This window comes from Tursiops truncatus, chromosome 15 (genome assembly GCF_011762595.2).
Source record: "Tursiops truncatus isolate mTurTru1 chromosome 15, mTurTru1.mat.Y, whole genome shotgun sequence".
Classification (NCBI taxonomy): domain Eukaryota; kingdom Metazoa; phylum Chordata; class Mammalia; order Artiodactyla; family Delphinidae; genus Tursiops; species Tursiops truncatus.
Window position 1 is genome coordinate 78,767,879 of NC_047048.1, and position 15,425 is coordinate 78,783,303.

The 15,425-nt window shown below is 44.5% G+C and overlaps 1 long non-coding RNA gene across 1 annotated transcript in view; it reads left to right on the forward strand.

The window, feature by feature from the left end:
* The window catches only part of LOC109551343 (uncharacterized), a 586,181-nt gene that overhangs the window by 514 nt on the left and 570,242 nt on the right, over positions 1–15,425 (forward strand). The window lies entirely within an intron of this gene.

Consider the following 15,425-nt stretch of genomic DNA (forward strand, 5'->3'; position numbering starts at 1 on the left):
TAGGAGGCCCAGCACTAGCTTTGCTTTTTTCAGTAGGTAGCTACCCTCCTTTGGCCTGCCTACTGAGGCACACGTGGAAGGCTTCTGTAGCAAGGGTCTGTACATGCTGGCCAAAGCCAGCCTATCCCTGCTTTCGTCAGAGTTGTATTCAAACACAGCCATGCCCATTTGTTTGTTACCTGTGGTTGCTTTTGCACGACAACTGCAGAGTTGAGTGGTGGTGTCAGGGGCCACGTGCCCTCTACAGGCAAGGTCTGCAGAGTCCTGCTCTGTACGATCCGGGCCTTCCGGAACCAGCTGATCCTCTGGGGACCCTGGTCCTGCAGGCGTCGCTTGTCCTCAGCATCACTTGTGAAATGAATGTTCTTGGTGGAAGGGAATGCTTAGCCCTCCCCTGAGCGGGGCCTGCACCCTCTCACTGCAGGGGTCTTTTTTCTGCTGTTCCTCTTGCCTGGAAAAACCTTATTTTCTTCTACTCTTGCAAAACCAACACTTGCTTTAGACATTAATTAAAACACCAGGCTCTGAGTTCCTTCCTGGGACCCCTCAGACCAGACGAAGCCGCCAGTTATAAGCTTTTAAAGTACTCAGAGCCGTTCCCGCGTAGCACTAATTACTGTTTATAGTGACATGTTCGTGTGCTTATTGCATTGTCTGCCTTCTCCATGCTTCTCAGGCTCCCTGAGGGCAGGAGCTGTATCTAATTGGCTAAGCTTTGTCCCCCCAGCACCAAATAAAATACCTCTGTTAACGTGGCTCCGTGCCAGGGAGCCCTAACTTTTCTGGAACTCCTGTGTGTGCCAAGCGTAATCCTTACACCATCCCTGTGCAGGTGATGACTCCAGAGCCCACATGCTTTACTTCTACACTTGTGGTTCCCAAACTATGTGCTGAGGTGCCCAGGGCGCCACAGTGAGTTCACAGAGGTGCTGTGGGATATATTAACTTTTTGCAGCAAACAGTGATATTCAACATCTGTTGAACCTTTGGGAACTGCTGGCTGGAGGCTGTTCAATTTCAACATTAGATCACATTAAATTCATTTCTATGATATCATTTTTGTGAAACTGGGTTTTCGGCAATAAGAAGCAAAAGTACTGTGTGAAAAATAGGTGTGGACCAGTAAATGAGGGTGGCAGTGGGTGTCCAGTCTGATTCCCAGATTTGAGGAACTTCAGTGCCCTATAGACACACACATCCCCTTAGCAAGCAATTGTGGTTAAGAATAAAATTAAAAATAGATTTTCTTTTGATTTAGGTGTATTTTTTAATGGTTTCTAATTTGTTAGGACAGCTTAAATGGCTTGGACCAAACAGCGTAATAAATGGAACTACTAGCGGCAGGACAGAAATAAAGACGCAGACGTAGAAAATGGACTTAAGGACACAGGGAGAGGGAAGGGTAAGCTGGAATGAAGTGAGAGAGTGGCATGGACATATATACACTACCAAATGTAAAATAAATAGCTAGTGGGAAGCAGCCACATAGCACAGGGAGATCAGCTCGGTGCTTTGTGACCACCTAGAGGGGTGGGATAGGGAGGGTGGGAGGGAGGGAGATGGAAGAGGGAGGAGATATGGGGATATATGTATATGTATAGCTGAGTCACTTTGTTATAAAGCAGAAACTAACAAACTAATTGGAGTAAAGCAATTATACTCCAATAAAGATGTTTAAAAAAAATGGAACTACTAAATATTTCTCTTGGCCTAAGGGTATTATGGAAAACTTACTGAGCTACGAAACGCACTGTGAACAGAGAAAATGTGAGAAGCTCTGCTCCCCGTTATATTCTCCTGCCGTGCAACAGCCCTCAGATATGGGCTCTCAGATTTAAGCCCCTGGTTCTGTATCTAGTACACGCGTACACACAGCAGGGCTGGTTTCATGGGTGCAAAATCCATGCAGTCACACAAGGACTCCATGCTCACAAGGCCCCACATTTGGCTCTGCTGGGGCCATCTTGAAATCCTTCATACTTTTATCTTTGAACTTGTGTTTGTAAGTAAAGTCCCATTGGACAATGGAGCATGCGTATGAGCAGAGGAGGTGTCTGCAGTATGCGTCTACTCGCTGCTCCCTCATGCTATGTTTGTACATAGCATTCGTCGTGCCCCATAAACACAGAATTCCTGAGGCCCCAGGATGCATGGGAGTTCAGGGATCCCCAAAGCAAGTACAACAGGAGTAAGCAGGAGTAAGCAGGGGCCTTGACAGCCTGAGATGCTTTCCCTTTGAACCAGAACTTGCTTCAAATGCAGAAGGAAGGTAGGGGTGGTCTATGAAACACAACCAACCGAGGAAGTCCATCATATCCTTTCTTACACATGGTCCTCCCCTCTGTCATAGAAGGAAAAGGAAAGCTGGGAAAACCCACAGTTCCTTTTCCTTTCAATCCTTTCTCATTCATCAGAAAGGCCAAGCTAAAGGGTGTTGGTAGAATGTCCATGTGTCAAGAAGTGAAATAAAAACAAGTATGTTAGTTTTTGTGCAGCTTTTCTCCTGTTCTGACAAGAACAAAATGCATATGCATATATGAGCTAAGGAATATGAGGTGTGTAATTTTGGTGATTCAGCACATGAATTGAATGTTCTTATATTAACATTAAAAATGGACATGGCATGATTGATGTAAAAGATGACCAGTAAAATTTGTGCTAATTTAAAATCTTGATTTTTCTTAAGAGATTAATAGCAGATAAGAAACACAATGACACAATTTGTATGGAAACACAAAAGACCCCAAATAGCCAAAGCAATCTTGAGAAAGAAAAACGGAGCTGGAGAAGGAATCAGGCTCCTGGACTTCAGACTATACTACAAAGCTACAGTAATCAAGACAGTGTGGTACTGGCACAAAAACAGAAATATAGATCAATGGAACAGGATAGAAAGCCCAGAGATAAACCCATGCACATATGGTCACCTTATTTTTGATAAAGGAGGCAAGAATATACAATGGAGAAAAGACAGCCTCTTCAATAAGTGGTGCTGGGAAAACTGCCTAACACCTGCCTAACACCATACACAAAAATAAACTCAAAATGGATTAAAGACCTAAATGTAAGGCCAGACACTGTAAAACTCTTAGAGGAAAACATAGACAGAACACTCTGTGACATAAATCACAGCAAGATCCTTTTTGACCCACCTCCTAGAGAAATGGAAATAAAAACAGAAATCAACAAATGGGACCTAATGAAACTTAAAACCTTTTGCACAGCAAAGGAAGTCATAACCAAGAGGAAAAGACAACCCTCAGAATGGGAGAGAATATTTGCAAATGAAGCAACTGACAAAGGATTAATCTCCAAAATATACAAGCAGCTCATGCAGCTCCATATCAAAAAAACAAACAGCCCAATCCAACAATGGGCAGAAGACCTAAAGAGATGTTCCTCCGAAGAAGATATACAGACTGCCAACAAACACATGAAAGGATGCTCAACATCACTAATCATTAGAGACATGCAAATCAAAACCACAATGAGGTGTCACCTCACACCTGTCTGAATGGCAGTCATCAAAAAATGTACAAACAATAAATGCTGGAGAGGGTGTGGAGAAAAGGGAACCCTTTTGCACTGTTGGTGGGAATGTAAATTGATACAGCCACTATGGAGAACAGTATGGAGGTTCCTTAAAAAACTACAAATAGAACTACCATAAGACCCAGCAATCCCAGTACTGGGCATATACCCTGAGAAAACCATAATTCAAAAAGAGTCATGTACCACAGTGTTCATGGCAGTTCTATTTACAATAGCCAGGACATGGAAGCAACCTGAGTGTCCACTGACAGATGAATGGATAAAGAAGATGTGGCACATATATACAATGGAATATTACTCAGCCGTAAAAGGAAACGAAATTGAGTTATTTGTAGTGAGGTGGATGGACGCAGAATCTGTCATACAGAGTGAAGTTAGTCAGAAAGAGAAAAACAAATACTGTATGCTAACACATATATATGGAATCTAAAAAAAAAGGTTCTTAAGAACCTAGGGGCAGGACAAGAAGAAAGACGCAGATGTAGAGAATGGACTTGAGGACAGGGGGACGAAGTGAGAGAGTGGCATTGACATATATGCACTAGCAAATGTAAAATAGCTAGTGGGAAGCAGCAGCATAGCACAGGGAGATCAGCTCCGCGCTTTGTGACCACCTAGAGAGGTGGGATAGGGAGGGTGGGAGGGAGGGAGATGCAAGAGGGAGGGGATATGGGGATATATGTATATGTATAGCTGAGTCACTTTGTTATAAAGCAGAAACTAACACACCATTGTAAAGCAATTATATTCCAATAAAGATGTTAAAAAAAAAAAGAAACAGTGACCAACAGAGAGAATAAGGAAGAAAGGAAAACAGGTTACATTTTAGTTCCTTGAGCAGCACTTCTTTCTTGCTTTTTGAACACAGAGGCTCCCCTTTAATTGTACACTGGGTGTCACCAGCTCCGTGGCCGGTCCTGTGCAGAAGGTGCTTCTTGAAGAGAAAGCAAGCTGAGTGGGGCTGAGGATTAGGTTCCAGTTGAGTTTTTCTGCCTCTTTCCTGCTTCCACATGTGGCTTCCACCCAGGACCCCTGCTCACCTTTTAAACCTTCCAGTCCAGTCTTTTAATAATTGACCTCTATTGAAGACAAGCCACGCAGTTCCTATTTTAAGCGAATGCTCCAGTCACGGTGACTGCCCAGAACTAAATAGTGTAGAATTATTTTCCTCATCACTGAATTCCTTTTAAAGCTGTCCCTACAGAACAAAGAAAGAAAGAGAAACATTTGGTTATCAAAGGAAGCCAGCCCCCAAATTTACTTTGCTTTAGCTGTCATGCAAATTTCAAGCAAGAGGCCTAGCTGGATGGCTTTGAAGATAAAGATCACAGTGCGGTCCTACAGAGGCTTCAATGGGGTTTCTGATGATCCTGTGATTTACTTGGAGAAGGAAGAAAGAGCCGAGAACAATAGGAAAAACTCGGCTCTGAAGGCATAAAAGCCCAGTGTCTAATTCTGGTTCTTTCCTTTTGCTGGGGGAAATGTCAGTTAGCAGCAGCGACGGGGGGTCAGATACTGCTAGACCAGGATTCCCCAGGGCGGCCTATGAGAGGCCAACTCAAGTTCCTGGGTAAAAAAAAAAAAAAAAAAAAAAACAGGTTTATCCTTAAGTGAAGTTTTGGTAAATGTCACCTCAAACCAGTTTCTTTACTTTGCAAACTTCTTGGCACCTTACGTTTAGTAAATGTAATGTAATAGCCAAGGGCGGGCTATAGGATGCAGAGGGGTTTTTTGCTTGTGTGTTTTTTTCTTTTATGTATATTACCTTTTATTTACTTATCTTTATAACATAAGATGCAGAGCTTTTTATTGTGACATGTCTTAAACCAGTTTGGCTGGTGGTGGTTGTTTCTGCATCAGTCATTTCCAGCGATTAGAGACAGGTGAGGGCAGGTCTTCCACAAATTTCTTCCTCCTCCCCCAGCTATAAGATGGAAGTTCTCACGCACATCAGTGATGCAACAGCCTGAGCAAGTAAATGGGCCTCAGCTCACAGGGCCCGACGTCTTCAGAAGGATACGGGTGAGGCAGGAGCTTGGGTTTTAGAGCCAGGCTGCCTGGGCTCGAGTCCACCTCTGCTGCTTCTAACTGTATATCCTTGGCTCAGCGATTTAAAGTTTGCACCTCTCCTTCCTTACCTGTAAAATGGGAATAACATTAGTCCCTTCCTCTTAGAGTTCTTGTGAGGACAAAATAATACAGGTAAACTGTTAAGAGAGGGCCTGGTACAGTGTTATCACTCAATAAATGTTTTTGTTAATAATGATGATATTATTTCCAATCGGCTCTAAGCCAGTGCTGCATGGGTACCGTACTCACCACGGCCAGCTCCTCTGGCTGGCCTGGACTTTCCTGGTGTTAGCACAGAAAGGCCAATGTCCAGGGAAGCCCCGAGTCCCAGGCCAACCTGGGCAGTTGGTCACCCTAATCCTACCCCAGCAGAACAGCTGAATATTTTGTTGAGTCATGTTCACGTTTTGTTCACAAACACTGACTGTGTACCTTAATGACCAAGAACTGTGCTCAGTAGCGAGGGTTCAATGTATCTCACTGTCCGGTAGGAGGGGAGCCGATAAGGTGAATTTTGGATCCCTGGGCGCGGAGAGCACCGAGAGGCATTTGCAGCCACCTGTGCTGCAAACAGCAAGTTTTTATTGAGAGAATAGCACTCGAGCTAAAATTTAGCAAGCAGGTAAGATCCAGCCAGGAAAAAGTAGATGCGAGTGACACACCTATTTTTATTGGCCCAGAAAGACAACTCCAGTGTCTTGTACTGGGAAATAAGACATTTATTAAAAATAAATACAGCCTGGGGAGGTGGTTACTGTCGACATGTTAGCTAATCGACAGTATGCTATTATGTCTCTTTTGCTCGAGTGTTAACAGAGGGCAGAGTGGCCTGGATTATCGAATTCTGGTGAAAACCAAAGAACTCGCCCGGTTTTCTGCTGAGCTGAAACTTTCCTGAACTGGGTAGTATTTTCAAAGATTTGGTCACACACTGGGACCAGGGAGTCATTTTGTTTTATAGGAATTAGGGCTGTTGAAGCAGACACTGCTGATTGCCCACTCAAGGTCCATTTTTTTCTACACTAAACCTTTTCCTTCCTAACAACCCTTTGGGGGAGGCAGTGATTCTACTTGAAAATACTTACTTTTCCAGATTCTCTGGAATGTCATGGGACCCAATCCCAGCTCGCAGAAGGCTTCCTTTCCCCATAAAACAAAGCTTCTAAGGCAAAGGCTTTTATCCCTCATCCTTGGCACTTTCTTCTTCATCTTGCCTGGAATGTAGATGGGATGGCTGGAGGTGGAGAAGTCATCTTGCTTCCACGAGGAGCAAAGACACTTGGTAAGGATGTCAGAGAGGAAACGAGAAGGACTCCCCGTGAGTAGCTGGACCAGCCCTTGTATAAGGACTGCCCTTGTCTGGACTTATTTCATGTGAAAAATTCCTACTTGAGGGTCTCTAGCATGTGTAGTGAACCATGATCCTAACTGACCTGTTAGGTACTGATTTCAATAGTGTTTGGTAAATGTTGCGAGCATCAAAACCTTGCAGGGATGTGGACTCACTATAAAATTTTTGTGTGTGCAATGTTTCTACTTGATGGAGTTTTTACGTGATGCTGTCAGGGCTGCGGTCTCCGTAAGACAACAGTAGGTGCAGTGCCTGGGACCCATGATTCTCTTAGAGGCCCATAAAAATCTTTTACTTTCTTTTAAAATCAGAAGAAAAAATCCAATTTGGATTATATTGGTCTTCATACAAACCCAGTCGTATAATGTAGTTTTTAATACCATTTTATGGAGGAAGGGGCCCAGGAAGGCAAAAGTATTTATTGGCCCATGAAAGTCATTGTGTGGCCTGGGATACCTCCTCATCTCAAAAAGGAACTGGTCTCATTGCTTCCTGCTCATTTTCCATTCCAGAATCTTCCTTCTCTGGATACAGAAACATGCCCCCATTCAACAGAGGAAACAAGGGGCGCTGGAAAGGCTTCTGGGTCCAACAGAACTGCGTTTGAACCCCAGTGTGATTTTAGGCAAATTTCTTAATTTCTCCTGGTATCAGTTTTATAAAATTGATTGACTCATACATTTATTCAGCAGTGATTTGAAGGCCTACAATGTAGCAGGCACTGTCTGTAGGGTAGTTATCTTTAGAGGATTATAGGAATTGAAGCATAGGAAACCCAATAGCTGGAACTCAATTCTGTTTTTAATTCCCTTGCCCTTGGCTGTGAGCTCCAAGCCTAGGACACGGTCCTCTGTTATCTTCTTTCTTGCTGTGCGGAACGTTGGGATTATGAAAGAGGCTTCTTCTCAAGATGGGATCCATCTACCTTTTGCAAAAGAACAGTGCTTTTCACTTGAATTTAATTAAGGCCCAGTGCAGCTTCCCACAATCATTACTGTGGTGTCCCATTATCTCTTCTCTAATGATTTTGTTCTGTATAAGTGTCTGTAAAACTCATTCTCTAAGCACAACAATCAGACAGCAGTGTAGGGTAGGATAATTCAAAGACCCGTTTAACCACTTTTCACTGGACGAAGCTGTCAGAATTTCAGACCTGGTTTATTTTTTTGTTGCAGGGATTTTTATCTTTTTCTCTTTTTTTTCCTTTTGCCTTCTTGTAACTCCCTTACAGATCCATCCGTGAAAAAAGCAATCGGTTAATGGAAAAATGTGTACTTCCCCATTATAATATACTGTGCCACATATACTGTGCACACTGAAGATTCTGTAGTACGTTATAAACGTGCCAGATATAATTTGTATGCAAATATCTGAAGCAAAGGAGTGCTTTTATTGTTTTCAACTGCAGGCAGAAAAACATACCAAGTGAATTTTTGACAAACATAGGATAGATCCTCCTGTGATAAGAAAGTATCCTAATGCGAAGTTGCCTGCAGAGAAGAGGAGATTTCCCTTGTGTTAACTTATTCAGATTCTATGTAAGAAATAGCGGCGCTTCTTTTCTCCAGGAGTCAAGAGGCTCAAGATTTCATTCCCTCTTCTATCAAATGTGCCCATTCTCAACCTCTTTGCTCCCTGCCTGGTTCAGGGGTCCCAGAGAGGCATTCCACCCAGAGCAGGAGCAATTCCACTGAAGCCTTGTTGGTGTGTAGCACATTAACCCAACAATTGCCAAGTCTCCACTCTCCCGTGTCACAGCAGCCTGGTTTAGATCTTCATGGGGCCGTCCTGGTGACTGCATATTCCTTTTCTTATTTGGCCTGTGATCAGATGATGTCTAGGATGTGGCCAGCAGTGCACAGGGCACTTCCTTTAAGAGATCTGATAGCTGGAAGTTTCACACATAACCAACACATTATTTAACTATGTATACAAATGATTCAGGGAAGCTAAGAATGCCCAAATCCCCCAAATAAGCTCCCTGTTGTGTCTTCCATTTCAACTCTTCTCAGCGTACTCTTCTGCTTCAAGCTGAACTTCTCCAGGGGAGCAGGGAATAATAATTGATTGAATGATTGTATTCTCTCAGTCAAAAAAAGCCCAGAGTAACATATATACATACATTCTTTCATGCATTTACTTTTCATTCCTCAAATGTGGCTAACGACCTTGGAACGTGTCCAGCTTCATGTTAGATGCTAGGAAATATGAAGAACAAATACACTGAAGTGATTTTTCTCCAGCTGCTTAACCCCGTGTGGGAGAGGTTGAGAGGCCAGAGGTGCAAGGTCAATGTTCCCGGTCATCCCGGTGTACTGGAAGCCTGCCTGTCCCACCTCGTTGTGTAGAAGCCCCTGGTGCCCCATTTCAAGGAACTATTGAACAGGCCTCTCGCTATATTTTCCTGCCGGAGAGTGGATGCTGTGATGCGGCGCAGAAGAGGCAAAGCTGTATGAGCAGGGCTCCCGACAGCTGCTCACTGGTTCACTTACTCGGCCATTCAGCGCATGCTAATAATAAGTGTTATTATGTGCTTGAGACGTTGGAGATGGTGGTGAATAAAACAGACGAGATTCTCTGCCCTCATGGGGCTCACAGTCTAGTTGAGGGAAGTAAAGAATACGTAACATTTGGTGATATTTATATTTTGCCAGCTGTTGATAGTTGCTGCTAGGAAAGCCAAGCAGGGAGGGGTACAGGGAGTTCTGGGTGGGGCCTTGTAATTTTAAGTGGGGTGGTCAAGGAAGGTCACAAAAGAAGGTGATTTTGAGAAGCACTGAGTGGCTCAGCCTTCTAGCATCTGGGAACATGCTAAGAAGGGAAGGAGTGAGAGTGAAAGCCATGAGGCGGGGATGTCTGAGGACCAAGGAGTGGGGGCCACAGTCTTGCTGGAGAGGAGTGAGTCTGTTGGGGGAGCCATGCAATGGCTGGTCAGGGTGCCATGGACCATCCAGGTTTGGGGAACGGCACGGAAAAGACTTAGGGGAGGAAAGTACAGATGGCATCTCTTTTGTCCAGAATCGTGGAGCAGGTGGCATCTGTGGAAGGTGTCGATTTCCAGCCCCTGAAAGCTGAAGGGTTTATACTTGGTAGTAAAAACCTGTGTGTCAATCAGCTCATCTCCAACGCTCATCTTGTATCCAGAGGAACGTTCTCGCCCTTGTCTCTGTGCGTGTGCGTGTGTGCACCTTTCTGTCACTGCATGAAAACGGCCAAATCAATTTTTTACGGGTAGGTTTGAATCAAGTGCTGGAATACCCACTGTTCCCAGCACAGATCTGAAATATAAAGGTCATATTGCATCACCCACCCACCATACTCCTCCTTCTATAAATTAGTGGGCCGGCAGGGATGGCCTGAAGATGTACCCAAGGATGCGCCGTCATTACATCAATACGCAGAGGTTGCCTTCACTTCCGTATTCATGGCGGCTATTGCCCATCAATCACATATCCTTTCCTGCCAAGCTTGGAGGAAAGGCCGAAGTCCTCAGAGTGGCCTTCAAAAAGTCCTACGTGGTCTGCCATCGACACCCCCCGCCGCCAGCTTCTGTTTCCTCACGTCCTCTCTCCCTTGGTCACTCTGCTCCTCGCTGGGCGCTGGCAGGGGCCTCTGCACTGGCCCCTCTGCTTCACTGCTCTTCCACCAGCAATTTCCATCCGTGATTTTCCTCACTTTGGTCAAGATCTCGGCTCAGAAGAACACTTCTCAGTGTCCTAACCTGACCATTAGAATCAAAAGTGACCGCCTCCCATCCCCTGGCCTTCTTCTGGTCCCCAGCACCAGAAGATGGAAAGCCCCAACTTTGGGTTCCCCTGTGAGTGAAGACTTGTCACTGGGCATGACCCTTGCATAGAATGTCTGCTCCACCTGAAGAGGAATGACTTATGCTGTCCTCCTGTCTTGCTGTCTTTCCTGGCCTGCATCCCCGAGGGGCTAAGTGTGATCAATGGTGATCTTATGCATCTGAATATTTAGTTAAGCCAAGAATGACCCCTGCTGGTGGTGTAGCCTCAGAGTCATAAAGACCTAGATTCCCAAATCTATGTTCCCTCCATCAACTCACTCAACCGGACTCCATCCCTTGAAACCTGGTTTCCTTATTTGTAAAACAGGGAGGTTAACAGTGCACATCCCCTAGGTATTGTGAGTGGAATAAAATAATCGGCAAAAAAGAATCTGACCCCAAATCAAGATGTTTATAAACAGGAGTGGTGGGAATTGTGGCCATTTTATAAAAATGAACGTTGATATAACTGACCTGCTGGCTCCATGGATATGTGACCTGTGCAGTCACTGGGACCGCACACTCATAAGGGCTCCATGCTTGGCTGGATGCTCTGCTGTGGCCATCCTGAAATTCTCAGTAATTCTTGAACAAGGGGCCTGCAGCTTGACTTTGCAGTGGGCGCCACCAGCTATGTAGCTGGTTCTGATTACAGGATAAGATGTGCCTAGTACGTTAAACATATTTTATAGAGAGTCCAGAGAGTCAGTGCTTTCGGAGCTCACTCAGAAGCTGGGGGGTGGGGGGGAAGGATTGGCAATAGTTCACATGATGCATTCAAAACATCTGACTTATTTGTCACCACAACTCCGTGGCGGGAGGTAACGTTCTTATATCCAGTTCATCGATTAGAAACTTGAGGGATTTAGAATTTAAATTGTCCACAGTCACTGGGCTGGTAGGCACTACCTTCGTCGGCTCTGCAGAGTGGACAGTTCACAGAAGACTCCGAGTGTCCACGGGCCCTTGCAGGTCCACACGTAGCTACCCTTCTCAATGGGGTCCTACCTAGTGGAAGAGGTGGGTCCTCTCCTGCAGAGCCTTTCCTGTGGGCTGGAGAGTTTGTTCAGCAAGTGGTAAGCTCTCCAGGTCTGGGGCTCTGGAGACACTATACAAATGAAACTCCTGCACTCGCATGGAACAGCAAAGAATGGTCTCAGCTTTGTTTCTGTCAAGCTCTGAACAGTGCATAATAACGTGACTGCTCTAGCCGCTCAGCGCTCAGGTCTCCTTGTGATATTTTCATGTCCTCATTAACTTTCACAAGGACAGACTGATGTGGCACTGAGCACTAATGATGCATTTCCGCGGGCACTGCTGTCTCGTAGCCCTGTTTGGTGTCTTGATCGTTGTCAAGCTTTGGCTCTTCGGGTAATGATTATTCCTGTCTCTCAGAGCAAGGAGAGTTTGCTCTGAAGAGCGTGGGTATCATCTGCCGAACTGGGCAGTTCTGGGTCTTCCCTACTCCTTGCGTGCTCTTCTGCCTTTCTTCGAAGGAATCTTCTAGAACACTGTTTCTTAACCTTTTTGATCTCCAACTTCACCTGAGCTAGTCTAAATCATTCTTTGTTACTTCCTTGACTCAAGTCACGTCCTTGACCCCGACCACTGGTTGCAGGGCCCTTGCCGTGACCCCTGTGCTCCTCTTAGGGACCTCATTCACCTTTTTGGACTCTTTACTACCTGTTGTTCCTATTAGACTTGAACCTTCATAAGGGCAGGGACTTGTTCATCTCTGAGTGCTCTGCATTTCCAACAATATCTGAGGAATAGTCAGCAAACATTGCTAGAATTATCTCTTTGGAACAATCCAGCCAGGTATATGAAAGTCTGAGATAATCTACAAGATCTCAGACCCCCTGAGGTTATTCATGCAGATGTCCATGGACCTCAGGACAGAAAACCTCCTCTCAGTGCTCTCATACATCAAATACCTTAATCTCTACTACACCTCTGTCAGTGTAGTTCAGGCACCATTTGGATGTCTCCAGCGATGGTGAGCTCACTACCTCCTTGAATGTCCCATTGTGGGAACTTTAAGTGTTGGAAGTTGGATGGGTGGGTGGATGGTTTCACTCATTGAATAGTTTTTATTGGGAGCTGTCACTGTGACAGGCTATTTTCTAGGGTAACAAGGGTAGACAAAACCAAGCCACTGTTCTCTCAGAGTTATATTCTAAGGGAGAAGGCAGAAAATATTCAAATAAACAAACAATTAACATGTCAGGTATGATTATTGCTATGGAAGAAGTAAAGCCGGGTAAACAGAGTGTGGCAGGGATGGGAAGGAAAGGCTACTCTAAACAGAATAGCCTTTGTTGGGCAAGAAAGACCTTCCTGAGATGTGATCTGGGATGTTAAATTCTCTACGTAAATTCTACAGAAATGAGAATCCTCTCTTAACTTCCTCACTGTGAAATAATGACAAAAGTCATTCATTTATTGACCAATATTTACTGAAGGCCTACTAAGTACCAGACCTTTCCTGTTCACACGGAGCTTATACTCTAGTGAGATAGATGTGAGGCAAACAAGTAGAAATATCACATGGTAATAATTTCTATGAAAAAAATCACAGGATGGAGGAGGGGTGTTCTGTTTGTGTGTTTCTGGGAGGGGCGTCATATGAAATCTTGAACATTCCAGGCAGCAACAATGCAGAAGTGTGGGGTAGCGGCATGCTTGGGATTTTAACAGTAACTAATCCTTCCGGAGAACTAATTTACTTACGTACAAATGAGTAAATGAAGTAAAAATGGTGGTAGCAGAGTCTCTAATGACTTCTTCTAGTTACTTCGACTGATATTCACCTATGTTTTGAGAAACGTGCTCTAGAGTTTAAGCTCTTTTGTGCAAACACAGTGGTGGGAGTTGGTACAGCCACCTGGATGCTGGGCTTGGGAGCTGTTTCTTAAGGGACAGAACAAGTTAGAAGGAGCCTGGGTCCCTGATGCAGTGGAAGTCCCATGTCAGCTGTGGAGTGCTTCTGTCAGATCTGCTGCTGGAGACAGAAGCAGCCGACTTCAATCTCAGGGCAGCCAGAGCACTCTGGACTTGGTTATGGCATTCACCTGCTGTCCTTCACAGTCATTCTTTAGCTACGCTATGTGTATCATAGGACTCTGCCGATAGTGCAGGAGATACAGGAGTCCCTGCTCTTGGAGTTTGGTGCTTTCAGCCTAGTGGGGAAGGAAAGATTTGAAGTAAAGTGTTATTTCACTGAGAACGTATCACAGATGAGCCTGACCAAGGCTGGAGGAAGTGATGCCAAAAGGAGGATGGCACGATGGTTAGATATCCTGTTGCAGGGATTGGTAGCCTGCTGTCTGCTTATATGGATAAAGTTTTATTGGCACACAGCTATGCCTCTTTGTTTCCATGTTATCTGTAGATGCTTTTGTGCTATAACAGTAGAGTAGTTGTGACAGAGACCATATGGACCTCAAGCAAAACCATATCTGGTTTTCTTATCCTTTAAAGAAGAAGATCTACCGGTCTCTGATCTATAGGCAATGGGAGAGAAGAGCATGGGGCAGGGCTTGTTAGAGAGAGCGTCTGGATTGAGCAAAACCCTGGTGGGAGGTCTAGAGCTTCTTATAGCAAACCGAGGATTAAGAAATTCAAATCTCACAAAGGGTCAGACAAATACCAGAAATAAATAAAGTGGATTGTATGTTTGTGTGTTACATCGATAAGATCCCAAAGAAATATGCCCTCTGCCTTTGTCTTTTGCATATTGGGCTACTACTTACTTCCCCACATTTAACAGAGACATGGATATAAAAATATTTCTCAGATATAAGAAAAACTCAGAGCGAGCATAATGATAAATGGCAACTGAAATTCAGACCTGGTATTAATGGTACAACAAAGTACGGTGGGGACTGTGGGAAAAAAACAGAAACATGCCTCTTTCATGTGGGCCCAGCTCTAGCAGAAATTAAGCTTTTCTAACAGAAATTCTAGAAATTCAAATTTTTATGTGAAATCTCCCAATGTTGAAACAACAGCTTTTGTTTTCATTGTGTGAATGTCAAAACCCAACCTATCTCCAGGCTGGGTTGTCTCTGTGGCCTCCAGTTGGAGACCATGGCATAAATGTTTAAGAGATCCAGGGACTCAGACCTTGGTTGAGGAGAAAGTTCAAACAGCCCAGGAGCAATGAGCAGATTATTTTTTCAAGTTGAGTATTTTGTGGCACAAAGGTGCATTGGGAGGTTGGAAGAGGGAGAAATCCAACGTGGTTGGAGTGGTCTCGGTGGACTCTTGGAGAAGGTGGGTAGTGTACTAGGCATTAAATAATGGATTCAATCTGAGTACCTAAGTAGCAAGGAGAGCCGGAAGGCCCGGAAAACCACAATCAGGGAAGACGAGAGCTGCAGAAGAGAAAGAAAGATTTGTAAGAGATTTGGTCTCCTGGGAACAAGTTGTATATGAGAGACTCTACAAGGCCAGCAAGTAATTTGAAACCTGTGCTCTTCTAATATCCAGTTCCTCCTTTCTGCCAGCCGCTGACCTCTGTGCTCAGGTTTTGGGTTTCTGTCTCTGAGTTGTTTCGGAAACTGCCGGTGGTGATTTGGAGATTCCCACCAGGTGGCGATGTTCTCATTTGGGAAAAAAAAGGAAAGCAGAGCAAAAGAATGCGCCACTTTTTGTTGAATGATG